Genomic DNA, 6,088 nt, shown 5'->3' with positions numbered 1-6,088 from the left:
TGTGTGGTTTTGCCCACTCCGCATCCTCTGCGGCTTTGTTCAAGAGGAAAGATGGCCACCCCTGGGGCGTTGTGTCTCATTGCGGAAGCCACCATCTTGAGAGCCCGCCAATTCCCTATAAGAGGAGGAATTTGGTTTATTCCTAGCTTGAGTTTGGACTGTGTGATTGCAGCGGCAAGGAGAGCGGGCAAGATGACCAAAAGGAAGATTATACAAACCAGTGTGGTGCAAAGTTTTGCAGAGAGCTCTTAAAGGAGGATTGGGGAAGAAGGTGCAGTAGTACTGTCCTTTACTGGAAGACTAACTGGGGAAAGAGGAATTTGGAATGGTGCAATCCTTTTGCAGGAATTCTACTTAAGAATGCTGGTAAATGGTACAGCCCTATGAAGGGGGGATTTGGCCTATACAAGGGGGATTCCACTGTGGGACAGAGGGACAAAAATGATGGAAGGATTCATGGGGGGCAGAGAGGGATCATAACACCCCTAATTATGCTAAAAAACAATGCTAAGGAATTGTCTGGGAGAAATTACGACTACAGTAATATGCTGCAAGGACTGTCTGATGAAAAAAGGAAAACTGAGACAGTGAAGAGACTGAACACAAAATAAAAGAGAATCTGAGGAACAGAGAATGGAGACTAAGGGACAGAAGTGGGGGATGCTGAGACTGAAAGGCTGAGGTCTGAGATGAGGGGAGAATGCAGAAGGGGGAAGACTGAAAGGGATAAAAAGGACACTGAATGAATATAAGGGGAGACGTAGGTAGGGTGACTAAGTCCCAAGGTTTGTCTGGAATGTCCTAGGAAATCCTTCCTTGGGACTTGAAAGGTCTCAGTTTGAGGAGATGGATGGGAAAAGTTGAGGGAAAGTGCAAAACCTATAAGGTGACCTAAAAACTAAGGCAGTAAGCAACAACGTTTTTACTTTCTAAATATAATTTATTGTCAAGTTAACTAACATACCGTGTCTACGGTGTGCTCTTGGCTTCGGGAGTAGATTCCCATACTTCATCGCTTACATACCACACCCAGTGTTCATCCCAATAAGTGCCGTCCTCAATGCCCATCACCCATCTTCTCCTCCCATCAACCTTCAGTTCGTTCTCTGTATTTAAGAGTCTCTCATGGTTTGTCTCCCTCTATGTTTGAAACTATTTTTTCCCCTTCCCTTTCCTCATGGTCCTCTGTTAAGTTTCTAATCATCAAGACAATATGGTATTGGCACAAAAACAGACACATAGACCAATGGAATAGAGAACCTGGAACTAGACCCACAAATGTATGGCCAACTAATCTTTGACAAAGCAGAAAAGAATATCCAATGGAAAAAAGACAGTCTCTTTAGCAAATGGTACTGGGAGAACTGGACAGCAACATGCAGAAGAATGAAACTGGACCACTTTCTTACACCTAATACACAAAAATAAACTCAAAATGGATGAAAGACTTGAATATGAGATTGGAAACCATCAAAACCCTAGAGGAGAAAACAGGCAACAACCTCTTTGACCACAGCCACAGCAACTTCTTGCTTGATACATCTCTGAAGGCAAGGAAAATAAAAGCAAACATGAACTACTGGGAACTCATCAAGATAAAAAGCTTCTGCACTGCAAAGGAAATAATCAACAAAACTAAAAAGCAACCGACAGGATGGGAGAAGATATTTGCAAATGATATATTGGATAAAGGGTTAGTTTCCAAAATCTATAAAGAACTTAACCAAACTCAACACCCAAAAAACAAATAATCCAATGAAGGAATGGGCAGAGGACATGAATAGATACGTTTCCGAAGACATCCAGATGGCCAACACACACATGAAAAGATGCACAACATGTTTTTAAAGTCAAGTGGATAAGGACATAGATTTTGTACCTTTCCTAGTCAGCATTGCTCCCCCCCACCCCCCAGGTTCTGATGTTGACAACCATGATTTGCGGTTTATAATAATGAATTATCCATTGTTGCATCACTCAGGAGTGATGGTTTTAAGTGTGTAACTTAAATGCAAGCAATCATAAGCATTAACAGTCTGTGGATTAACTGTTGTGCTTTATACAGATACAGTGCTTGTTTAATTTTTATATTGTAAATATCGTGACCACATTTTCTAAGAGTTCAGAAAATGAAAATGAAAACAACTGTAATACCAACGATATTACCAAAAAAACCCTCTTATTTTGATGACAGATGTAAAGACACATCCACACCTGGATTAGAGAGGTAAATAACTAAAATAGAGCAAATTGCACAATATGCAGAAGAGAATTTGGGCTTGGGAATGGTGGTGAAGGGGACGCAAAAGCACAATGAAATAAGTCAAGGATGACAGGCAAGTACTTCTAAATAAATAAAAGGGTTTTTGCCGCCCCAAAAGACACCAATTATGAGTTGAAAATAGAGACTGCTCAGTTATATTAGACAGACAGCATAAACAGGTATTACTATATAGTTCTAATCACTGACATATGAAACTGAATAAAGTTACATTTCCAAACTCAAATGTTGCAACTAAAATGTCCTGTAGACAAAAGGAGAAATTTTGGTAACAGATGTGTTAGTTCCTTACAGTGTAGAGCCAATCCTGCTTTATATTATTATTATTATTATTTTAATGTTTACTTATTTTTGAGAGAGATTGAGAGAGCACAAGGAGGAGAGGAGCAGAGAGAGAGAGGACAAAGAATTCAAAGCAGGCTCTGTGCTGCCAGTGCAAAGCCCCACACGGGGCTCGAACCCACAAACCTTCAGATCATGATCTGAGCTGAAGTCAGTTGCTCAACCAACTGAGCCACCAAGGTGCCCCTATTATTATTTTTAATTTATTTTATTATTTTATGTTATTTAAAGAGAGAAAGAGTGTAAGGGAGATGGGCAGAGGGGGGAGAGAGAGAATCTTAAGCAGGCTCCACACTTAGCATGTAGCCCAATCGGGGGTTTGATCCCACAACCCTGGGATCATGACATGAGCCAAAATCAAGAGTTGGGCGCTCAACCAGCTGAGCCTCCCAGATGTCTCAATCCTGCTTTCAATAATGTATCAGATAATACATCAAATCATGACAGGAAAAAAAATCCCTTAGCTCTTCACACTTGGATTGAAAAATGGTGGTCAAACTGTCTTTTTACACGTATAAAGATTTTCATGAAACTAAAGAAAATAAAATTGTTGCATTCTTGTCCAGTTGCAAACTAGACTTTGTTCATCTAGAAAAATGTTAATTACATACCGCAAATGTCAATCTGCAGTTCAATTCACTCTATAAACTTAGCAAAGTAAATGAAAACATCTTACCTGTTAAGATAGCATATAATTATAGGTAGCATATAGTTAGAGCATGTTTCTATCCATTAATTTAATCCATTTACACTTAAAAGGACTACTGTTCTATTTTGCTATTTGTTTCTATGTGTCTTATCTTTTGTGTGTGCCGCAACTCCCTCAATGCTGCCTTCTTTTGTGTTTTTTTTTTTTACAGTGTTCCATTTTGATTCCCTGCTTAGTTCTTTTTTTTAATATGTCTTAGTTATTTTCTTATTGGTTGCTATGGAAATTACAATTAACATCCTGAATGTACAATAATCTACTTTGAATCGCTACCGATGTAGCTCTGACAGCATACAAAACACTAATCCTTTCCAGCTCTGGCCTCCTGTTACTTTCACCTGTATGTTGTTATTGTAGACAAGACAGACATGAAGTCAGGAGTTGTTACAAGATAAAAAAGGTCATTGTATATTGATAAGAGTCAGCTCATCAAAAATATTAACAACTATAAATATTTATACACTGAACAACAAGGATCAAAAATATTGAAGCAGGTGTTGACATTATTAAAGGGAGAAGTGGACAATTTTGTAGTAGTAGTGGGAGACTTCAACACCCCATTTGAAATAACGGATTGAACATAGAAACACAAAATCAACAAGGAAACAAAGAGCCTGGTTAACACTTAAACTAGACCTAAAAGACATACAGGACACTACACCCAACAACAGCTGAATACTTATTTTTTTTCAGGTTCACATGGAACGTTCTTCAGGATGTACCAAATCTTAGGCTCTAAAACAGTATCAATAAATTTTAAAACACTGAAATCATATATACTATTTTCTCCAACCACAAGGAAATAAAATTGGAAATTAATGAGAGGAAAAACTGGAAAGTTCACAAATATGTAGAAATTAAACAGGACAGTATTAAATAACCAATGGGTAAAAGAAAAAAATCACAAGGGAAATTAAAAATACTTGGAAACAGGGGTGCCTGGGTGGTTCAGCAGGTTAAGCTAACAACTCTTGATTTGGTTCAGGTCGTGATCTCATGGTCCGTGAATTTGAGCCCTATATGGGGCTCTGCACTGACAAAATGGAGCCTGCCTACAATATTCTCTCTCTCTCTCTCTCTCTCTCTCACTGTCCTTCCCCTGATTGTGCAAGTACTCGCTCTCAAAATAAATAAATAAACATTTTTAAAAAAAGTAAGTAACATTAAATAATATGGAATCAACCAGTGAGAAAATATTTTTCTCATGTTTGTATCCCTATCCTTTTGGTTAAATCAAGGAAAAAGTATCAATACTCATGTCTGTAACATCTAATACTTCCTCTTTTTTCTTTTTTTTTTTTTAAACCTAGGCTTCTAGTTCAAAACCTTTGGCAAACAACAGTAACTACTTAACTAAAAGTAAGTAAAATCCCTGCTTGGGATTTTGTCTCTCTCCTTTTGCCCCTCTTCACCACCCTCAGACAGAGACAAATGAAATAATAATAATTAAAAAAAAACACACAACAGGGGCGCCTGGGTGGCTCAGTCAGTTAAGCATCTGACTTAGGCTTAGGGCATGATCTCACGGTTCGTGGGTTCAAGCCCCGCATCGAGCTCTGTGCTGGCAGCTAGCTCAGAGCCTGGAGCCTGCTTCACGTTCTGTATCTCCCTCTCTTTCTGAACCTCCCCTGCTCATGCTGTCTCTCTCTCTCTCTCTCCCTCTCAGAAATAAATAAAAACATTAAAAAAAGAATTAAAAAAAAACACAACATACCAAACTTATTCAATACAGCAAAGGCAGGGCATGGATGGAAATTTAGAGCTGTAAATGCCTACATTAAAATAAGAAGCAATATTATAAGCAATTACCTAACTTTATACCTTAAGTAACTAGAAAGACATGAAAACTAAACCCAGCGCTAGCAGAAGGAAGAAGGTAATAAAGATTCAAGTGGAAATAAACAAAATAGAGAATAGAAATTATCAACAAAACCGGAAGTTGGTTCTTTGAAAGATCAAAATAAATAAGTAAACTTAAAAAAAAAAGATCAAACACAAAACAAGGATGCCTTCTCTCACCAATTTTATTCAACATTGTGCTGAAATTCTGGCCAGAGTAATTATCCAAGGAAAAAAATAAGGGGCATCCAAATTAGAAAGGAAGATGTAAAACTGTATCTATTCACAGGCAACATAATCTTAGTAAAATCCAAAAACCTCCCCCTCCTGCCTCACACACAAACTATTAAAGTTAATAAATTCAGTAAGGTTGCAGGATACAAGGCCAACATAAAAAGTAAGTGATATTTCTACACAATATCAATGAACAATTCAAAAAGGATATTAAGCAAACAATCCCATTTATAATAGTATCCAAAGGAAGAAAATACCAAGAAATAAATTAAACCAAGTAAGTACAATACTTCTACATTGAAAACTACAAAAACATTGTTGAAAAGAATTAAAGACCTAAGCAAAAGGAAAGGTAGTATGCAATCACTGATTGGAAAACTTGATTATTATTAACATGCAATATTCACCAAAGGTATCTCCAGATTCAATGAAATTCCTATCAAAACCCAACTGCTTCTTTTGCAGAAATAGAAAAGATTATCTTTAAATGCACATAGAATTGCAAGAGACCCACAATAACCGAAACAATCTTGAAAAAGGACAAAGTTGGAGTGCTTACACTTTTTGATTTCAAAAATTACTACAAAACCATGGTTGTCAAAACAATGTGGTACCAGCATATGGGTAGACAGATAGATCAATAGAATAGAATGAAGAACCCAGAAATTAACCCATATACCTAT

This window comes from Crocuta crocuta, unplaced genomic scaffold (genome assembly GCF_008692635.1).
Source record: "Crocuta crocuta isolate KB4526 unplaced genomic scaffold, BGI_CrCroc_1.0 scaffold340, whole genome shotgun sequence".
Taxonomy (NCBI): Eukaryota; Metazoa; Chordata; class Mammalia; order Carnivora; family Hyaenidae; genus Crocuta; species Crocuta crocuta.
This window is presented reverse-complemented; position numbering follows the sequence as displayed.